Source organism: Photinus pyralis, unplaced genomic scaffold (assembly GCF_008802855.1).
Source record: "Photinus pyralis isolate 1611_PpyrPB1 unplaced genomic scaffold, Ppyr1.3 Ppyr1.4_LG4, whole genome shotgun sequence".
Taxonomy (NCBI): Eukaryota; Metazoa; Arthropoda; class Insecta; order Coleoptera; family Lampyridae; genus Photinus; species Photinus pyralis.
Genome location: NW_022170511.1, coordinates 2,131,882 through 2,155,801, shown reverse-complemented (window position 1 = coordinate 2,155,801; position 23,920 = coordinate 2,131,882). Strand labels below are relative to the sequence as shown.

Sequence of the window (23,920 nt, the reverse complement as noted above, 5' to 3'; positions counted from 1 at the left end):
CTCCCGATATTGGTAAAATAGCCTTGTACTATGCAATCGCGTAATTGTGTAATGAGAATTCCTAACCACTGACAGGATTCTGTGGATGATCAAGGTTCTGCACGTGTTAGTGCTTTGCTCACCATAGGGTGTTGTCAGGAGGATATGACGCCAAGAGTATGAAGAGTTAAATAGCAGATGAGGATTGCTAAGAGGACAGTCGGTAGTACACAGTGCCATACAATAGTTATAATCTTCCTACCAGAATGCAAAGGTAAGATTTTGTAATATTTGCTTCAGCTTATACTTAAATAATAAACCTTTAAATAATGCAATTCTCTATCTGTAATAACGATCCCCAATTATAGTCACGTCACCTCTCGTATGCATAGAGCTACCCCCTAGACGTGACAATATTATTCAAATTTTTGAAATGACAGTCAGCTGTCTTTATTGAATGATATCGGCTGCTTTAGTTACCATGGATACAATAAACAAAACAAAATTTCCATGAATCCATGACCTACTATTTAATAACCGTAAAAAATAAGATTTTGATTTTTTGTTCATTACAAAAATTGTTTGCAGCCGCAATTTTCAAGTTTCATACAGCTTCTTGCCATATATAAAGCAATTTAAAATTGTTGAAACTCTACTGGAGAAATATATGAGGGAGCTTTGTCATAAACGATTAAAATTCACTTTTAATTATCTGTTCTATTTCATTTTCAGTGCGGCATCCTTTATTAACACAATATAAATCGATTTGTTTTACTGTAACGCGAATTTTCCATATGCAAGAAATGTGCACTGTGCATGCAGGATATCGTTTCGGAGTAAAACTAATTACATGACTGAAAAGTGACTCTTTTTAATAAGGTAGCTCCATTTTGATTTAAAAAGACACGAAATACCTATATTGCTATAAACGTGCAGGAGAAACAGTGAAAGGAGATGCCCTCAAGACTTCTTTTCATTATAAAATTGCAATTATTTTGAAATTTCGCGATTAATTTGCCCTACGTACCAAGTAAATTACATAATTCAAAAGCTACCAAATTCAATGATTATGAGTGCGCTTCTCCTAACTAGGCCCTTTATGGCAATGGTTAGGACCTGTATGCCGAAAGCGGTTATATTTTAGTTAAAGGCAGTGGCGTACTCACCTTTACCAGTATGGCTGCAGGTGACTACATCTTGCGGGACGTCCACCGCTGACCCTGCGCACAAATGATGAGATTAGTACAACGACCTATGCGTGCTTCTTGAAAGTAATGAAATGGGTCGTGTTAGCTTATTAATCAACCGAATGTATTCATACACCGGTTCCGATGAGATAATTAATTAATAAACGAACACGCCCTTCGTGATTGCACTCACCTTGCTTTAGGCACCAGTATCTTCATCTTCGTGTAATAATAAGTAAGGTATAACCACCTCCAATGTCCCTCATCCTGAGAACGTAAAATTTGACCTCAATGATTTTCGCCGGGAAAACCGTTCACTTCACACAACTGGTATGGCTATGAACTCATAGCATTAGGTTAATGTGAAGTAAACTAAATGAGACCGCGAAAAACCATTGTAGTCAATCTCACGTCACCAAGATGAAGTTGAGGAGGTAGCCGCAACTTACTTATTACGACAATAGTAGTTGTTCATTTGTTTGGTATTCACTTATGCACACAAAATAAAATACAATAGACAATGTATAAAAGGAAAGATCCTACCTTTATAAGGCTGCCCTTCTGGAATCTGCAACAAAAAATTATGTCAAAAAGGTAAAAAAATATCGGAAGTAGCTAATAACTTCGAGTAATCTGACTCAAAATAGACTAGTCACTTCTACGCTATAGCAGAAAGCTTTTAGTGAAAATTTTGTAATTGTAATTGCTGAGGTCGGTCAGCCAGACAGCCAGCCATAACGAATATCGTATTTTTTTCAAAACTGAGTTTTTAGTCTTTGAAATTTCTTTTGGATCGTACGTAACTAGCTTTACACTAAAAGAAAGCCCTGTTCTTCTCCTATGCACTGGTAAAAATGTCATAACTACAACCATTTTCAAGTAATCAAGCGTCTGCATCCGCCATTTTTTTAAAGAGAAAAATATCTTAAAAACCAAAAAAAAATTAGAGTTTATTTTCACAATCTCTACACACTTGGAATTTGTCAGACATTCAATAAATAAACTGGGAATTGCGTTTAGCACTAATCACGTTTGGAATATCGTTTAATAAGTGTAGTAAGTTACTCATCTACTTTTCCTAATTTAAAAGTAGAAACTTACCCTTAGCCTTATTAATACGGTCCCGCCTGGTCGTCAGCATCCCAAGAGGTGGCACCCCACAACTGCACCCATCGATGTTCGTTGATAGGCTCCCCGATCTTCGTATCTTCATCGCCAACTTCTGATGAGTGAAATAATTTCAAATTAAAACAGTAGGTGCTCAGACACCTATTAAATATAAAAAAAACGCAACGCTCTCGGCGTGTTGAGTGCTAAGAACTCAATCCACCAAATGGGCGGATGAAATTCACATGAGTACAGACTGCGTTTTGTTTTTTGAACAAATCTCGATGTCTTGTGAAGTGCTCACATTACACCAAATCCGAAAAAAAGCATGAAGTTACGGCAAACCACTAAAACCGCAATCCAAATTGAATTAAATGGGAAATTTTTACAAAATAATGTATAAATTCAGTACCAGAAGAATATAATGAAGTTGCATCCATCAGGTATAAAACATCATATTAAGTTTGAAAATTACTATTCCTCTTTTCTGCATTTAAGTGCGGAATTATTTATTATTAAACTTTTTAAGGTTTGGCCATTAGTTTTAAAACACTCTGTAGAAGGACGATCAAAATCTAAATCATTGGCAGGTAGCATAAAGTCGGTGTTATTGATTTTGGAAAACTTTTTGAAATTCAAGTCAACAGAGTCCCTAAAGAAAACCAGTCAACAAAATTCGAAAAATCTTGGATAACTTGAAAACCTTTGATGCTGGGTATAGGGAAATGTGATACCAAACCACGCGACGTAGACTTTCATATGGATTTCGAAAACGCAATAAAATATAGGCTTTTCTATTTAAAATGACATATACAGGGTGTAGCATCTAAGACCCCTCGGATCATAATTCCCGAGATAATTCCTTTATCATAAAAGAAACCGAAAAAAATCTTAAAGCAGAATTGTACACAATTACCGTTCTGAATTGAGGCACAGGTTAAGACCTCTTCCAATGTCACATAATTTTTTTAGGTACTTTATCGAAAAAATAAAATGTTTTATTGATCTTCGCCAAATGTTATATTTTTTTTAAATTTCAAATGGTACCCCCTTAAACAAATTATACTTCTGGATAGCCGAAACTGCAAAGTTTCCACTGATATAAACAAAACCACAAATTCCATGAGAAAATTTCAGAGAAAAAAACAAGTCGAAACCAAGACAGACAGACCGACACCATCGAGATCTTGTTTGATTTTGATTCCTGGTGCTTTAAAACGTGTATTGCAGTCAAAAAGGTGGGGGGAGGGGATCATCCCAATGCAATACCTTTCCTTACTATTGTACGGGTTTTTAATAGTTACTAAAGAAAAAATACTTGCTGTTAATAGTGGCTATAATGACTTCTTATATTCAAATCATACTATTATAGACAATAAATAATTGGGGAAAATATTAATTAGTTAGATATATCCTAAAATTGTAACTAGTATTAAATTGTGTCTAGGTTTAAGTTTAATGCAAGAAAAACGGCGCAACGTATGTATTACATAACTTACCCTAGAGGTCTAGATACCAATTTGATAGATTATTTTTGGAAATATGAAAATCGCATTTATGCTGTAAGTATTTATACATGAGAATGCTGTATGTGTGCGGGTTAAGTGGGAAAATAAGCTCTGGAAAAAGGATAAATTTTCAGTCAACCCGTAGAGATATATCGTTTAATACTGTACTCATTTACCCTAATGTAAAAGAAGAAACTTACCTTAGCTTTATTAATTAGGATCCGCCTGGCCGTTACCGAAGAGATGGCACCTACAACTGCACCCGTCGACGTTCGCTGATACGCTCCCCGATCTTCCTATCTCCGTCGCTAACATCTGAAAAGTGAAAGAATTTCAAATTAACACAACTGTTTCTCAAACCACTGAAACCACTCAAAAGCCTGTTAAGTGTACGGAATTATTTGATACAAAGTATTTACCTATGAAACTTTAAGATGTCCCAACATAAATTGAATGGGAATGTATAAATTAGAAAAAAGGGTAGCAAACGTTCAATGGTCTTAATAAATAAAATTTTATCTCTGTGGATGAAAATGAGAAATTTGAGTTGGAGAAACTTAATCCCATTGGAAACTGGTAATAGGTACCCACTCAGGGTTCGATGACGTACCTACGTGTTTTACGTTTATTGCCTTTTGACTCGACGATTTGTCGAACAATTTTCAAAGAACAACTAAAAAGGCGTTAAATAACCTTACTATGAAATAGCTAAATAACATTGTACTTTGGAGCAGGCTTTTTTTATCGCTATTTTTTTGCATAAAAAAGAAACAAAACACTTTTCACGTACCTACTTATTAACATTACGTACAATGAGCAACAATCATCCGAAAGTTTAGAAGAAAAGCGACAGAAAACCATTCAGGAACACTACAAAAATTTGAAGTTAAATTTCAACTGATTTGGGCAATAAATTAATGCAGGTGTTGTGACGTACACGGCCGATAACGCAAATATCAGTGCAGATGTGTCGTTCACTAATTCGTTATCTACTTCAACAATGTTTTAAATCGAAAAGACACCGTTTGCAATGTCCAAAATTAAAACCGATTATCCAAATATGTTGTGGTACCTACTACCCTACCAAAAGGGTAGTTTCAAAACCTTTACTTTTGAGTAACGTTTAAAGAAGTCATGTTTGGTGTACGTTTTGTATTTTGTAAAAGCATCACCCACTATTTGAGAGCTAAATTAGCAACCCTACTAATGTTAGGCGTAGGTAATTTCATCGTTTTGGTACAAATTACCCTCCCATTTGAATTGTACCTTTAAGGGTAATAATATACTCTTGAAGGTTATCCGCAAAAAGTATGGAAGGCTGTATTTGATGTTTATAGCTCTTTGCCGGTAACTCAAAAATTATATGATCAAATTTCACTTACCTATACCCCATTAGGTACAACACGTTTAGTAAGTAAGACCACCGTAATAAAGTTTTTATTACTAATAATTCGAAATACGACCAAAAACGATACCGCACTACCACGCACACATTTAAAATAAAATTTGACCTGATTTGGGTACCGAATAGACGCAGGTGTAGTGACGATTACGGCCGATTGCGTAAACGCTCGTTCGTTAGCGGGTTTTATAACGTTTAAATTGATAATTGCATTGTTTATACTGACCGAATCAGTTATCAACCAATATTTTTGCCATCGCTCCGCAAAACAATGGGGTATCAAAACTTATATTTTTGAATTTGGATCCTCATCTTTTGGGAGTGAGGGAAATTGGCTTTTTACGTAATGACTTTCATTTTGCTCATAAGAAAGCACACATCCCGATTTAAGGGGCCGACATGACGATCAAGAATATACACGATGATGATTAATTCGCAACCCTTGAAAAATGCTATGCTTTATTTAGTAAAACACTTTTCTATGGCTACTTTCTTGCGTGTCAGTCACCAACTTCTCCCTCACTGCTAGGGAACGCCCTTAGATTCAAATTTTTTTTGTGGCAGAATATAAAATACCAAAAAGGCAAAAATAAATAAACTATAAAGAACAATTTTCGTGAACAGGACACAGAATCTGAACTAAAAATCTAAAAATAAAATTGTCGTTGAAAAGGCGATTTTTAATATTGATATTTCTCAATCTATTCGTAAAACCCCAACACTTTCCAATGAAAATTTTATTTTTGATTTTTTATTTCAGATTTTGGTTATCTAAAGCTTATTTTTAAAGGGTGTGCTTTAGTGCTTTTAAACACGTACAGCATCCAATATAAATGGCACCTCCATACATCTTCAGTCAATACCTACCCTATAAGTAAAAACGCTTATCAAATGAAGAAAACCTGAATACTAAGATCTCAACCTCTCAGACGGGCGGGTGGAATTTACGCTGTTATAAACTGTTATGTCCTCCCTCAGATACCTTAGTGCTATGACATACTATGCTGAAAACCGCATGCGGGAAACCGCATGCCGGAAAATAAAAAACCGCGCCATGTATAATTAAATGCATAAAGACATACTACGTGCGTTTTGCGGTCGCCGCATATAAGCATTTAATTATACATGGCGCGGTTTTTTATTTTCCAGCATGCGGTTTCCCGCATGCGGTTTTCAGCATAGTATGTCATAGCACTTAACCGTAGAAAAAGTGCTAGTATGTCAGTTCTTCCGTAATTCAGTTCAATTTCATTTCAATCTTAGGGACTGACTTCGTTTTGAAAAGAAGCTCAAAACTCACAGGAGATTTGGTATATTAACTAGGTGTTACACTGGGATAATCGAGGTACATTACTTCTGACCAAGACCGTACATAAATAAATAGGCTGGGCATACGCACACTAAAAGGTGCAATAAAATTTTGTTCAAATTTTGGATGCGTATATTAGGCACGAAAAATAGCGGGCTAGATTTTTGAAAAATAAATTCGGAGGGCCGCAACGGCATCGAATTTATTTTTACCGGAAGCAACGTTGCTTGACTTCAGACAATGAATTAAATTATTAACGAGCGACAAAAACCGAGTTCATGCTTTTCGACTTTCTGTCCGCCCGTCCGTCCACATATGTGCATGATAACTCACGAACGGTTTTGCATTTTCCAATTCTGTTTGCAGTAGTAGGAAAACAATGGTCAAGGGACCAACTATTTAAATTTTGGTCAATATTCGTCAACCGCACGTTGTCTATATTGGTGCACGAGTTGGTGCAGTTTATTAGTATAGTAAAAAACACAAACAAAGGTAAAAGAAGCGCGTGAAGAGCCCTTTTACGTTTGATGTAGGAAGCTATTCCATCAATAATTTGGCCTCTGGCTTTTACTTGCAATATTACTTACTAAAATTTTATTACCATACCGCCATTCTGCCAAAGTTACAGGGGTGAACCTGTTTTAATTTACACACGCTATAAATGTTTGAAAATCGCTTTTTTACGGTGAAGAACGAAATATTTTCCAGTAAAGAAACTTTAAAATGTCCCACAATGAAATAGAAAAACGTTTAACGTTACCATTTATTTGACACCCAAAGATAGCAGATTTTGAGAAACGTTTAAAGCAATCATCTTTTGTACGTTATAAAAGAGTAGCTTTTTAATGCTATCTACCCATTATTTGTGAGAGTAGCAACTCTTATATGAATTACTACAATTACAAAAAAGATTTGAGGCGGGATGTTTGTGTTGTCTTTGATGGGACTTTGAAGCCTTCCAATGAAATTTGCAAGCACTTCTGAACTCTGCAAGCACTGAGAGCTTGTGCCAACAGTTTGATACATTAATTTCCAAATTGTGGGACTATCATTGAGAATAAGCAAAATTTACACAAATAATAAGCTGGCTATGAAATAAAAGCATCTGTGCAGGGCTGTAGCTAAGCATTAAATTTTGAGTAGGAAAAAGAAGAAAAGGTGAAAAGTGTACCCTAAAATTGTTACTAGTATTAAATTGTGTCTAGGGTTGATGCTTGGAAAAGTGCTGCAAGAAAAACGTCCCAACGTATTACATAACTTACCCTAGGCCTACATACAAATTCGATACATTATTTTTTTGAAATATGAAAATCTCATTTATGCTGTAAATACATGAGGATGCTGTATGCGTGCGGGTTAAGTTGGAAATTAAGCTATGTGAAAAAAAGGGTAATTTTTCCTGTAAAATGCAGTCTACAGTAAACTCGTAAATATATAACGTTTAATAGATGTATAAGTAAGTTACTCATATACCCTAATGTAAAAGTAGAAACTCACCCTTGGCGTTATTCATTAGGACCCGTCTGGCCCTTAACCAAAGAGGTGGTGGCACCTACAACTGCATCAGTCGACGATCGCTGGTACGCTCCCCGATCTTCCTATCTCCATCGCCAACATCTGAAAAGTAAAAGAATTTCAAATTAGAACTCAAGAACCTATTAAGTGTACGGAATTATTTGATACAAAGTATGTACCTATGAAACTTTAAGATGTCCCAAAATAAATTGAATGGGAATGTATAAATTAGAACAAAGGGTAGTAAACGTTCAATGGTCTTAATAAATAAAATTTTATCTCTGAGGATGAAAATGAGAAATTTTAAGGTGGAGAAACTTAATTCCATTGGAAACTTGTAATAGGTACCCACTCAAGGTTCGATGACGCACGTGTTTTACGTTTATTGCCTTTTGACACGACGATTTGTGGAACAATTTTCAAAGAACAACTAAAAAGGCGTTAAATAACCTTACTATGAAATAGCTAAGTAAAAATGGGCAGCGCAGTCTTTTTTATTGCTACCTGTTCGCTTGCAACTCAACTATTAAGAGAAACCAAACACTTTTCACGTACCTACCTGCTTATTAACAATTAACACTACGTACAATGAGCAACAATCATTCGGAAGTTCTACAAGAAAAGCGACACAAAACCATTCAACAGCACTACGCACATTTTGAAGTTAAATTTCAACTGATTTTGCCAATCAATTAATGCAGGTGTGGTGACGTATACGGCCGATAACGCAAATATCAGTGCAGATGTGTCGTTCACTAATTCGTTATCTACTTCGTCAACGTTTTAAATCGAGAAGACACCATTTACAATGTCCAAAATTAAAACCGATTATCCAAATATGTTGTGGTCCCTACTACCCTACCAAAAGGGTAGTTTCAAAACCTTTACTTTTGAGAAACGTTTAAAGAACTCATGTTTGGTGTACGTTTTGTATTTTGTAAAAGCATCACCCACTATTTGAGAGTTAAATTAGCAACCCTACTAATGTTAATTTCATCGTTTTGGTACAAATTACCCTCCCATTTGAATTGCCCTTTTAAGGGTAATAATAGCTCCTGAAATGTATCCGCAAAAAGTATGGAAAGATTGTATTTGACGTTTATAGCTCTTTGCCGGTAACTCAAAAATTGGATGATCAAATTTCACTTACCTATACCCCATTAGGTACACCACGTTTAGTAAGTAAGACCACCGTAATAAAGTTTTTATTACTAATAATTCGAAATACGACCAAAAACGATACCGCACTACCACGCACACATTTAAAATGAAATTTGACCTGATTTGGGTACCGAATGGACGCAGGTGTAGCGACGATTACGGCCGATTGCGTAAACGCTCGTTCGTTAGCGGGTTTTATAACGTTTAAATTGATAATTGCATTGTTTACACTGACCGAATTGAAGATCAGTTATCAACCAATATTTTTGCCATCGCTCCGCAAAACAATGGGGTATCAATTTGAATTTGGATCCTCATTTTTTGGGAGAGAGGGAAATTGGCTACCTATGTGACCTTTTTTACGAAATGACTTTCATTTTGCTCATAAGAAAGCATTGATATTTCTCAATCTATTCCTAAGGCCCCATACTTATTCAATGAAAATTTGATTTCTGGCTCTTTATTCCAGATTTTGGGTTTTGTTGACGAAAAGTGTGTCTATAAAAATTTATTTATTTAACAGTAAGGTACACAATTAAGGAAATTGTTAGCGTAATGGTGTGGTGTGATCATTGGCGGATTGCGTATAAGTTCATTTAATTGGAAGCCCTTAAAATGCAGATATTTGAAAGTTTTATACGAACCCTAGTAAGGGCCACAGTTCCATTTTTCATCAGCTCGAAATTTTCACTACTAATCTAACTGTTAAGGTGGCGTTGACAAAAAGTGCAAAAGTTGCCTTGCGATTTCCTCAATAACTTTGTTTCGAGGTAAAAAAAAATAAACTTCTGTTAACGACCGATGGTGGCTAAGGGTTTAAGCTTGTTAATGAAGTTAAATCTGATAACAAATTTTTATCAGTGTGTGATAAAAATGAAAGATATATATTTTATATGGGAGTTTTTTAATAACTTATTTTCTAAATAACGGCGAAAGTGCCGGAATTAGCTAAATAATTTTTGTTTCATGCAAATGTCGGAACATTATATATTTGAATGAATGCTATTTCAACCAAAAATTTGTACCCAGTAAGCAGTTATTGTGGAAACAAATTTTCAATATTTCAATGTAAACGCCACCTTAATCAAAACGTTTTGAGTAGATACAACGCACTCGCGGTTACTTAAAGCTTATTTTTCGAGTGTGCTTAAAAACACGTACATTGTCAATACAAAAAGCGCCTGCATAGATCTTCAGTGGATAGCCTAGGTATTAAACGCATATTAAATACCGAAAAGCGCAGTTTTGTACCAAACATACACGACAGAATCCAAAAATTGAACTTGTCAAATACGCACGTAATTGAAATCCGTAGGACTTGCTACATTTTTATCAACAACCGGCGGGATTTCGCCAGCGGCAAATTAATTGTACAAGTAATGACTGAGTGAATCACTCCAACTACATGGCATATACAGGGTGTAGCATCTAAGACCACTCAGAGTCAGATCATAATTCCCGAGATAAGTAATTCCTTTACCATAAAAGATCCCGAAAAGAATCTTAGAGCAGAATTGTACACAATTACCGTCGCCAAATTTCTAAGATATTTTTGATCACCATGGATGTGGCGTATCAAACTTGCGTTTTTTTAAATAGAATACCCCATATTTTATTACAGATTTGGCACAGGTTAATACCTCTTCCAATGTCACATAATTTTTTTAGGTACTTTATCGAAAAAATTATTGATCTTCGCCAAATGTTATTTTTTTTTTAAATTTCAAATGGCACCCCCTAAACAAATTATACTTCTGGATAGCCAAAACTACAAAATTTACACTGATGTAAACAAAACCACACATTCCATAAGAAAATTTCAGAGCGCTGGAAAAAGGGTCAATTTTCCTGTAAAATGCAGTGTACAGTAAACTCGTAGAGATATATCGTTTAATACTGTCCTCATTTACCCTAATGTAAAAGTAGAAACTTACCTTAGCTTTATTAATTAGGATCCGCCTGGCCGTTACCGAAGAGGTGGCACCTACAACTGCACCCGTCGACGTTCACTGATACGCTCCCCTATCTTCCTTATCCATCGCCAACATCTGAAAAGTGAAAGAATTTCAAATTAACACAACTGTTTCTCAAAAACCAAATGTCGATGTCTAGTGATGATAAAGGATGTGTTCACATTACATTGCATCCGAACATAAGGGATAAGGTTGGGACAAACCACTAAAACCGCAATCCACGTTTGATTAAATGCGAAATTTTTACCAACAATATCAACTCAATACCAGGAGAATGTGAAGTTAGCTGTAAAATATCGTGAAAGTTTCAAAATTACTCTTCCGTCTTTTTCTACAACTAAGTACGGAAGGATTATAAAGATGTACCTATGAAACTTTAAGATGTTTCAAAATAAATTGAGTGAGAATGTATAAATTAGAAATAAGGGTAGCAAACGTTCATGGTCTTAATAAATCAAATTTTATCTCTGAGGATGAAAATGAGAAATTTGAGTTGGAGAAACTTAATCCCATTGGAAACTGGTAATAGGTACCCATTCAAGGTACGATGACGTACGTGTTTTATGTTTATTGCCTTTTGACTCGACGATTTGTGGAACAATTTTCAAACAACTACAAAGGCGTTTATGGGTTGAATAAATAACCTTACTGTGAAATAGATTAGTAAAATTGGGCTTGAGCGTCTTTTTTATTGCTACTTGTTTGCTTGCAACTCAACTATTAAGAGAAACCGAACACTTTTCACGTACCTGTTTATTAACAATTAACACTACGTACAATGAGCAACAAACATTCGTTAGTTCTACTATAAAAAGCGACACAAAACCATTCAACAGCACTACGCACATTTTGAAGTTACATTTGAACTGGTTTTTCCAACAAATTAATGCAGGTGTGGTGACATATACGGCGATAACGCAAATATCAGTGCAGATGTGTCGTTGACGAATTCGTTATCTACTTCGTCAACGATTTAAATCGAAAAAACACCGTTTACAATGTCCAAAATTAAAACCGATTATCCAAATGTGTTGTGATCCCTACTACCCTACCACAAGGGTAGTTTCAAAACCTTTACTTTTGAGAAACGTTTAAAGAACTCATGTTTGGTGAACGTTTTGCATTTTGTAAAAGCATCACTCACTATTTGAGAGTTAAATTAGCAACCCTACTAATGTTAATTTCATCGTTTTGGTACAAATTACCCTCCCATTTGAATTGTACCTTTAAGGGTAATACCTAATAACTCCTGAAATGTATCCGCAAAAAGTATGGAAGGATTTTATTTGACGTTTTTAGCTCTTTGCCGGTAACTCAAAAATTGGATGATCAAATTTCACTTACCTACCCCATTAGGTGCACCACGTTTAGTAAGTAAGACCACCGTAATAAAGTTTTTATTACTAATAATTCGAAATACGACCAAAAACGATACCGCACTCCCACGCACACATTTAAAATGAAATTTGACTTGATTTGGGTACCGAATGGACGCAGGTGTAGTGACGATTACGGCCGATTGCGTAAACGCTCGTTCGTTAGCGGGTTTTGTAACGTTTAAATTGATAATTGCATTATTTACATTGACCGAATCAGTTATTAACCAATATTTTTGCCATCGCTCCGCAAAACAATGGGGTATCAAAACTTATATTTTTGAATTTGGATCCTCATTTTTTGGGAAAGCGGGAAATTGGCTTTTTACGTAATGACTTTCATTTTGCTCATAAGGAAGCACACATACCGATTTAAGGGGCCGACATGACGATCAAGAATATACATGATGATGATTAATTCGCAACCCTTGAAAAATGCTATAGGTACTTTATTTAGTAAAACACTTTTCTATGGCTACTTTCTCGTGTGTCAGTCACGAACTTCTCCCTCACTGCTAGGGAACGCCCTTAGATTCAAATTTTTTTAGTGGCAGAATATAAAATACCAAAAAGGCAAAAATAAAAGAAAAACTATAAAGAACAATTTTCGTTGAACAGAATACAGAATCTGAACTAAAAATCTAAAAATAAAATTGTCGTTGAAAAGACGATCTTTTTAATATTGACATTTCTCAATCTATTCGTAAGACCCCAACACTTTCCAATGAAAATTTTATTTTTGACTTTTTATTTCAGATTTTGGTTACCTAAAGCTTATTTTTAAAGGGTGCGCTTTAGTGCTTTTAAACACGTACAACATCAATTTAATGGCACCTCCATGCATCTTCAATCACTACCTACCCTATAAGTAAAAACGCTTATCAAATGAAGAAAACCTGAATGCTGAGATCTCAAACGGGACGAATGGAATATACGCTGTTATAAGCTGCATTTTTTTTAAATGCGCCAAGTCTACGCCAAACAATCAAATTCAAAAATTCAAATATTGGGGTAATTATTAATATATTCCATTGTCTTCTGTCTTCTGAAATTTTAACTGAAGATACTCCTTACAAAACGAATTGAAAGCACACCTCAAGAAATGGATAGCGGAGTCAATTTTTTTATTTGTAAACGCATTTTTCGAAAATTTTAGCAGAAAGTGGTACTTATATAATTATTAAATTGACCGCATATATAAAAAATAGATCAACTTTTTTTTTTGTGGACCAATGTTTCTGAAATTTTAACAGAAAATGTGCTATTGTGGCCATTTTGTGCGCCGATCAGTGGGTCCGTCGGTCCCTACGGCTGTGTCGCTTCTCATAATTGTACATTTTATTGTGCTTATACATTTTATACGATTGTTGCATTTTGATTTTTGATTAACCAAAGCTTCAACATGAATCTTGTTCTACTTTAATGATCATTTTGGATCAAAGAAACCCAAAATTTGATTGAGGAAACGATTAAATGCAATGATAAAGAAGAATAAAACTGGTACCGTTGGAATCCACAGTTAACCCTTTGGGGCAATATTTATTATATGCACCTTTTGAAAGAATAGATTGCGAAATAGATTGCGCATGCGGAGATCCAGCTAAATTTTAAGGGAAAGTGCTTCTTAAACAAATTAATTAAACGTACAGTCGTGATCAAAAGTAATGTTCTCCCTCAGATACCTTAACCGTAGAAAAAGTGCTTGTATGTCAGTTCCTCTGTGATTTAGTACAATTTCATTTCAATCTTAGGGACTGCCTTCGTTTTGAAAAGAAACTCAAATCTCACAGGAGATCTGGTATATTAATTAGGTATTACGCTGAGATAATCGAGAGACATTACTTCCCACCAAAACCGTACACAAAAAAATAGGCTGCGCATACGCTAAAAGGCGCAATGCAATTATTACGCATCCACAGAATTACATTGTTTATTTGAGCCAGTTCTCCTGAAATTTCAGCGGAAGATACTCTTATCAAAGCAAATTGAATTCACATCAAAAAGTTACTAATTTTTTGGACAAAGGCTGTTAATGTAGAATTGCACTTTTTAGTGCATTTTCCAACTCATGTACTGCTACGTAGCCGGAGGTCGGGTGTTCGAACCTAGGTTTTAAGTAGGAACACTGGCAATTTTCCTACGGATTTTGTTCAAATTTTGGAGACGTATATTAGGCACGAAAAATAACGGGCTAGATTTTTGAAAAATAAATTCGGAGCGCCGCATTTTTTTACCCATCCAAATACTAACCGGAAGCAACGTTGCTTGACTTCAGACAATGAAATAAATTATTAACGACCGACAAAAAGCGAGTTCATGATTTTTGACTTTCTGTCCGTCCGTCCGTCCACCTGTGTACATGATAACTGATGAACGGTTTTGAATTTTCCAATTCTGTTTGCAGTAATAGGTCGACAATGATCAAGGGTCACAATAAAATAGAAAAAAGTTTAACGTTACCATTTATTTGACACCCAAAAGATAGGAAAACCTTCAATTTTGAGAAACGTTTATAGCAATCATCTTTTGTACGTTATAAATGAGTAGCTTTTTAATTGTACGCATTATTTGGGAGAGTAGCAACTCTTATATGAATGACTACAATTACAAAAAAAAGGTTTCAGGCGGGATGTTTGTGTTGTCTTTGATGGGACTTTGAAACTTGCAAGCCTTCCAATAAAATTTGCAAGCACTTCTGAACTCTGCAGCACTGAGAGCTTGTGCCATCAGTTTGAAACATTCATTTCCACGTTTTGGGACTATCATTGAGAATTAGCAAAAGTTACACAAATAATAAGGTGGCTATGAAATAAAAGCATCTGTGCAGGGCTATAGATAAGCATTAAATTTTGAGTAGGAAAGAGAAAAAAAGGTGTGAAGTGTACCCTAAAATTGTTACTAGTATTAAATTATGTCTAAGGGTTAATGCTTGGAAAAGTGCTGCAAGAAAAACGTCCCAACGTATTACATAACGTACCCTAGGCCTAGATACAAATTCAATACATTATTTTTCTGAAATATGAAAATCGCATTTATGCTGTAAATACATGAGGATGCTGTATGCGTGCGGGTTAAGTTGTAAAATAAGTTATGTGAAAAAAAGGGTAATTTTTCCTGTAAAATGCAGTCATACAGTAAACTCGTAAAAATATAACGTTTAATAGGTGTATAGTAAGTTACTCATATACCCTAATGTAAAAGTAGAAACTCACCCTTAGCGTTATTCATTAGGACCCGCCTGGCCCTTAACCAAAGAGGTGGCACCTACAACTGCACCCGTCGACGTTCGCTGATACGCTCCTCGATCTTCCTATCTCCATCGCCAACATCTGAAAAGTAAAAGAATTTCAGATTTAAACTCAAAAACCTATTAAGTGTACGGAATTATTTGATACTAAGTATGTACCTACGAAACTTTAAGATGTCCCAAAATAAATTGAATGGGAATGTATAAATTAGAACAAAGGGTAGTAAACGTTCTGTGGTCTTAATAAATAAAATTTTATCTCTGAGGATGAAAATGAGAAATTTGAGTTGGAGAAACTTAATTCCATTGGAAACTTGTAATAGGTACCCACTCAAGGTTCGATGACGTACGTGTTTTACGTTTATTGCCTTTTGACTCGACGATTTGTGGAACAATTTTCAAAGAACAACTGAAAAGGCGTTAAATAACCTTACTATGAAATATCTAAGTAAAATTGGGTAGCGCCGTCTTTTTTATTGCTACCTGTTTGCTTGCAACTCAACTATTAAGGGAAAACGAACACTTTTCACGTACCTGCTTATTAACAATTAACACTACGTACAATGAGCAACAATCATTCGGAAGTTCTACAAGAACGACACAAAACCATTCAACAGCATACGCACATTTTGAAGTGACATTTGAACTGATTTTACCAATAAATTAATGCAGGTCTTGTGTCGTATACGGCCGATAACGCAAATATCAGTGCAGATGTGTCGTTCACTAATTCGTTATCTACTTCGTCAACGTTTTAAATCAAAAAGACACCGTTTACAATGTCCAAAATTAAAACCCATTATCCAAATATGTTCTGGTCCCTACTACCCTACCAAAAGGGTAGTTTCAAAACCTTTACTTTTGGGAAACGTTTAAAGAAGTCATGTTTGGTGTACGTTTTGTATTTTGTAAAAGCATCACTCATTATTTGAGAGTTAAATTAGCAACCCTACTAATGTTAGGCATGGGTAATTTCATCGTTTTGGTACAAATTACCCTCCCATTTGAATTGTACCTTTAAGGGTAATAATGTACTCCCGAAAAAGTATGGAAAGATTGTATTTGACGTTTATAGCTCTTTCGCGGTAACTCAAAAATTGGATGATCAAATTTCACTTACCTACCCCATTAGGTACACCACGTTTAGTAAGTAAGACCACCGTAATAAGGTTTTTATTACTAATAATTCGAAATACGACCAAAAACGATACCGCACTACCACGCACACATTTAAAACGTAATTTGACCTGATTTGGGTACCGAATGGACGCAGGTGTAGTGACGATTACGGCCGATTGCGTAAACGCTCGTTCGTTAGCGGGTTTTGTAACGTTTAAATTGATTGCATTGTTTACATTGACCGAATTGAAGATCAGTTATCAACCAATATTTTTGCCATCGCTCCGCAAAACAATGGGGTATCAAAACTTATATTTTTGAACTTGGATCCTCATTTTTTGGGAGGGAGGGAATTGGCTTTTTACGTAATGACTTTCATTTTGCTCATAAGGAAGCACACATCCCGATTTAAGGGGCCTACATGACGATCAAGAATATACATGATGATGATTAATTCGCAACCCTTGCTTTATTTAGTAAATCACTTTTCTATGGCTACTTTCTTGCGTGTCAGTCGCGAACTTCTCCCTCACTGCTAGGGAACGCCCTTAGATTCAAAATTTTTTAGTGGCAGAATATAAAATACCAAAAAGGCAAAAATAAAAAAACTATAAAGAACAATTTTCGTTGAACAGGACACAGAATCTGAACTAAAAATCTAAAAATAAAATTGTCGTTAAAAAGGCAATCTTTTTAATATTGATATTTCTCAATCTATTCGTCAGACTCCAACACTTTCCAATGAAAATTTTATTTTTGACTTTTTATTTCAGATTTTGGTTACCTAAAGCTTATTTTTAAAGGGTGCGCTTTAGTGCTTTTAAACACGTACAACATCAATTTAATGGCACCTCCATGCATCTTCAATCATTACCTACCCTATAAGTAAAAACGCAGATCAAATAAAGAAAACCTGAATGCTGAGATCTCAAACTCTCAGACGGGCGGATGGAATGTAGCTGCATTTTTTTAAATACGCCGTATATGTCTACGCCAAACTATCAAATTCATATAAACAATTTTACACCTGATGATACGCGGTTTTCCATAATTTATATCAGGTTGGGGAAAAATAAGTTTGATTAAAATCTTGTCATTGGATAAACTAAGTAAAATGGGTTTTTAGAGGCAATGGTGAACCATTTTCGTCCATTAATGGCCACATAATTTAAACAATAAAATTGCATTATTTTATCAACTTTATTTGACACCCAAAGATAGCAAAATCTTCAATTTTGAGAAACGTTTAAAGTAATTATCTTTTGTACGTTATAAAAGAGTAGCTTTTTAATGCTATCTACCCATTATTTGGGAGAGTAGCAACTCTTAGAATTACTACAATTACAAAAAAGATTTCAGGCGGGATGTTTGTGTTGTCTTTGATGGGACTTTGAAGCTTGCAAGCCTTCCAATAAAATATGCAAGCACTTCTGGAACTCTGCACGCACTGAGGGCTTGTGCCAGTAGTTTGAAACATTCATTTCCAAGTTTTGGGACTATCATTGAGAATAAGCAAAATTTACATAAATAATAAGGTGGCTATGAAATAAAAGCATCTGCGCAGGGCAGTAGCTAAGCATTAAATTTTGAGTAGGAAAGAGAAGAAAAGGTGAAAAGTATACCCTAAAATTGTTACTAGTATTAAATTGTGTCTAGGGTTAATGCTTGGAAAAGTGCTCCAAGAAAAACGTCCCAACGTATTACATAACTTACCCTAGGCCTACATACAAATTCGATACATTATTTTTTTGAAATATGAAAATCGCATTTATGCTGTAAATACATGAGGATGCTGTATGCGTGCGGGTTAAGTTGGGAAATAAGTTATGCGAAAAAAAGGGTAATTTTTCCTGTAAAATGCAGTCTACAGTAAACTCGTAAAAATATAACGTTTAATAGATGTATAGTAAGTTACTCATATACCCTAATGTAAAAGTAGAAACTCACCCTTAGCGTTATTCATTAGGACCCGCCTGGCCCTTAACCAAAGAGGTGGCACCTACAACTGCATCAGTCCACGATCGCTGGTACGCTCCCCGATCTTCCTATCTCCATCGCCAACATCTGAAAAGTAAAAGAATTTCAATTAAAACTCAAAAACCTATTACCTAAGTGTACGGAATTATTTGATACAAAGTATGTATGTACCTATGAAACTTTAAGATGTCCCAAAATAAATTGAATGGGAATGTATAAATTAGAACAAAGGGTAGAAAACGTTCATGGTCTTAATAAATAACATTTTATCTCTGTGAATGAAAATGAGAAATTTGAGTTGGAGAAACTTAATCCCATCGGAAACTGGTAATAGGTACCCATTCAAGGTTCGATGACGTACGTGTTTTACGTTTATTGCCTTTTGACTCGACGATTTGTGGAACAATTTTCAAAGAACAACTAAAAAGGCGTTAAATAACCTTACTATGAAATAGCTAAGTAACATTGTACTTTGGAGCAAACTTTTTTATCGCTACTTTTTTGCTTGCAACATAAAAGAGAAACGAAACACTTTTCACGTACCTGCTACGTACAATGAGCAACGAGCATTCAAGAAAAGCGACACAAAACCATTCAGCAGCACTACGCGCATTTTGAAGTTAAATTTCAACTGATTTTGCCAATAAATTAATGCAGGTGTGGTGACGTATACGGCCGATAACGCAAATATCAGTGCAGATGTGTCGTTGACTAACACTCACTAACTCGTTATCTACATCGTCAACGTTTTAAATCGAAGACACAATGCAATGGCCAAAATTAAAAACCGATTCGCCAGATATTTTGTGGTTCCTACTACCCTACCAAAAAGGTAGCAAAACATTTACTTTTGAGAAACATTTTGTAAGAGCACCACCCATTATTTGCAAGATAAATGAGCAACCCTTGTATACATACTAACTTCATCGTCTTGCTACAAATTACCCTCACATGTGAATTGTACCTCTAAGGGTGATTGAAATTTATCAGCAAAGCTTTATACGCTCATTGCTCTCTACCCGTAACCCAAAAATTGGATAATCAAATTTCACTTACCTACCTGATTGGGTACACCACGTTTAGTAAGACCACCATACTAAAGTTTTTATTAAAAATTATTCGAAATACGACCCAAAAACATATTGCATCTACCACGCACGCATTTAAAATGAAATTTGACTGATTTGGGTACCAAAAGTATACAGGTGTTGTGAAGTATGTGCCGATAGCGTAAAAACCCGTGTGCAAATCGTTCGATCGTTCGTTATCGGAATTTGTCAACGTTTGGCATTGTTTAGATTGACGAAATTAAAAATATTCCCGCATCGCTCTCTCAAACCTAATGGCGTAAGAAAATTTATATTTTTGAGAAATCTTCCCCATTTTTGGGATGGGTAGAAATTAGCTACTCTTATACGATTGGCAATGTGACCTTGTCTTACAGTATGGGCCGTATGGGCTACACTTGTTGCATAAAAATGCAATAATATCGATTTAAGGAGCTGGGTTTTAATCAAAATAATTCAAAATTCGTCGTTTTAAAATGTAATGCTGTTATAGTGGTCAAATTTTTCTCATCGTCTGCCCATGCTTTAGGTTACTACCCACTTAGCACTCGACTTATACGTATGTAGCTATGTATTTACCCTTGCAATCCAAAATGTACAGAGGATATCCTGTGCATCTTATGTATACAGTCTGTTCTATAAAAAAGGCCCACGAATGTAGCCACTTTGATTGTATTTTTATTTCATAAAACAACATACAGTGCGTTTTTTTAAAGACTAGCCATAAAATTTTACATATTAATTTTTAAACCCACTGTTAACTTTTGTCTTCAGGAAAATATTCAATCCAGTTTTGGGAGAGCTGATAAAGAATTAAAATAATTCCAATTTAATATCAACAAGGAAGGAAAAACCTAGCAGAAAGATTTTTTTCTAATATCATTTGCTTCAATTTTAAATTTTTAGTAGGCTGAAATTTCATCTGCTATTTGTAACGATTCAGCAAACTTTCACAAGGAAATGAAGTTATTTTCACTCCAAAATGTCGCTTTATAATCATTCAGGTAGCACAAAATAAAAATGGCTAGAAAACGTTATTATTCAATAAAATTAAGATTATATTTTTTTTATATTGGAGATTCTCTACTTTCTGATAAAACCGCATATTAAAAAAAAACAAATGATATAAAAACAAAAGAGCACCAGAAAACAAAATATTTTTTTTAATTGAACGGATACTTTTTCTGCAAGGGCTGGATATTCTCTTTACAATGATACCAAAAAGGTTATAATTACCTACTTTAGAAATGAAAACTATACTAATGTTTATAAAACCAATCGCAGTAACTGTGGAAATTTAAACAAAAACAAAAGAGAATTTTTTACTTGTCATGTCTGTCACAAAAGTAGTTTAGTGCGCAATATAACTTAACAAAAAAATAATTACACAAATGATCAAAAAGTATTAATAGTTTTTTTCGATGAAATGATAACGCAAGTGCAATGTATTAAAATTTGTCTTAAGTTATAATAGTTATTTCTGTAACGGATTTTCATTTGTTTTCTTCACTTCCTGTTGTAAATGTTATGTTTTTGTTTACATTTCCACAGCTACTGTGATTGGTTCTAAACACATTACTGTAGCTTTAATTTCTAAGGTAATTATAACCTACATGATATCATTGTAACTTGTAAAAATGATTTCAAGTTGTTTAAGAATATGCAAAAGGCAAAAGCAACCGTTCTATTTAAAGAAATTAATTTGTTTTCTGATGCTCTTTTGTTTTTATATCACTTTTTAGCTTCCTAGCGCGAGCTAGGTAGCTATTGCGATAGCCGTTTTTTGGACATGTCAAAATTTCATCAAATGTCGACGTTTTAGATCATTTTAAGCAAGTTTTAAAGAATAAATTTTTTCCGTCTGTATGTATATACGTATGTTGGAAATTTTCCGAGAAAACGGCACGACGGACTTTATTCAAATTTTGGATATGTATATTAGGCATACGGAACATAAAAATAAAATAAAAATAAAATTTGTGTGTTTTATGAACTCGCCATTAAGTTCTCTACAACTTTGATTAGGTACCAGAATATTTTGGACCAGTACTTTAGATGCTACAGAAGACAGAAAGTCGTTAAATGGTACATTTTAGTTAATAAGGGAAATGTGATGCATCAAAAACGTCGAACGGACCTTTTTTTCAATTCCACTAAGAATTCGACATTCTAATTTTGACACGCTGTAGATTTTGTATGATATGCAATGTCTAAACCTCTCTAGTCTTTAAAATCTCAAAAATGTAAACTTTACCTATGTATTTCTATAAAATTCTATAAAATTCGAAAAGAAATAGAACCAAATTTAGAGTTATCGTTACAGTATACCGTGTGTCCGAGATAAGAATGAACAGCATGTGGAAATCGGAAACCATAAGAGCTATACACAATCGATTAATTAGAAAAAAAATTGCCTTAGTAATGATGTTTTACAAATTCGTAAATTCCGATCATTTCCGAAGATTTAAAAAACCGATTAACCCAATTCGTTTTAATTTTTTTTCTGACCCTGCTTGAAAGGATATGAAAAAACAAATACTTAACATTTTTTAATTATCATCAACTTTATATTTTTATATCGCCGAAAAAAGTACGACTGTATTTAGTACTATTTTTTTATTACGAATACAACTATGTATCTATGGCACAATATGATTCTTTATTTGGTATATCATTTAAAAGAACCATTATTTTGACATTTTGTCAAGGCCTACTACACCAAAGTGTTCTGACTTGAATAATAAACAAGTGTAACATTTTGGTGTAGTAGGCGTTGTCAAAATGTCAAAATAAGTCTTTGATGGTTTCTTTAAATGACATACCTAATGAAGAATCATATTGTCCCATACATAGTTGTATTCGGAATAAAAAATGCTACTCGATATAAGTATGTACTTTTTGCAGGTCCTAGTCAAAATTTGAAGTTGAGGATGGTTCCTTAAAGACGAAATATCGTAGTGAAAATATATGAGCAATTGAGCACCATCTTGTAGAGCTTAAAAAATGCCTACAATAAAGTGTCATTTGTCTTTTGATATCTTTTCAGACAGGGTCAGAAAAAATGAAAACGAATTAACCATACATATTTGTTTTCATTTTTTATGACCCTGTCGGTTTTTTTCGAATATCCTCGAAACAGATCGGAATTTCTGAATTTTTAAAACTTCATTTTACTAAGCCCTAAAATACACACATTTTTTTCTAATTTGACCGACTATGGTTTCCGATTTCCCCATTCGGTTCATTCTTGTCTTACAGTGAATCCTTGTATTTAAGGTAATACCTATACGATATTGATTTGGACTGGAACGATTTATGGACACTGACTCGATCAAAAGAAATAATATTCCAAGATTTGTGGCACAACACATTTTGGGTAGCACCATCAGGGTGCGGATGCCACTTCAGCATTTAAATTCCTATCTGTGTAATAAAATTAAATTCAATGGAAGAACGTCTCAGGTGCCCTATTAATAAAATTTGCTTTAAGATCATTTTCGATACGAATTTTCAATGCTTTCCACCGAAGCCACATAGTCGAAGAGCCGTCCGTGGCCACCTTTTCAGATTACGTAGGTAATTACTTACAAAAGCTCTGATTTACAAATAGCCCTCTCGTGCCTACCGGACTTTAACGGCGAAATGTTGATATTTAAAACAAATTCGCAGTAATTAATTTATTTTTAAGTGCCCGTTATCAACTTACCCGCAAGATAGTGTTGATTATGTTGATTTATTTCCCTCGGGATACCCGGCTAATGAATTTTCCATAAGATAAGGTGACATTTGCATGTAGGCTCTCGACGGCCTTACGTTTTTATTATTTTTTCAAAGTGAGAGATCATTCACTGAAGATTACATGTAAACGGCTCGCGATAAACTTTATACAAAATTTACTGTTAATTACGTTCACCCAACTTGTTGTAATTGATACCTTTGCCGTAATTAATTACCTAAAGAAATCTGCTTTATAGCTTGCAGGATTACGGGGCT

At 34.6% G+C, this 23,920-nt stretch overlaps 1 long non-coding RNA gene across 4 annotated transcripts; it reads right to left on the bottom strand.

The window, feature by feature from the left end:
* Positions 1-1,150: 1,150 nt before the first annotated feature.
* LOC116169860 lies at positions 1,151-15,848 on the bottom strand. 4 transcript variants are annotated; one of them, XR_004145094.1, is made up of 6 exons: positions 15,730-15,848; positions 11,103-11,216; positions 7,990-8,109; positions 3,982-4,096; positions 2,268-2,388; positions 1,151-1,734 (listed from the first exon to the last, which is right to left on the bottom strand). It is a non-coding gene; the product is annotated as an uncharacterized LOC116169860 (long non-coding RNA). The 4 variants fall into 4 exon arrangements; XR_004145095.1 differs by lacking the exon at positions 15,730-15,848 and adding an exon at positions 11,891-11,981; XR_004145096.1 differs by lacking the exons at positions 11,103-11,216; positions 15,730-15,848 and adding an exon at positions 9,158-9,259.
* Positions 15,849-23,920: the final 8,072 nt, after the last annotated feature.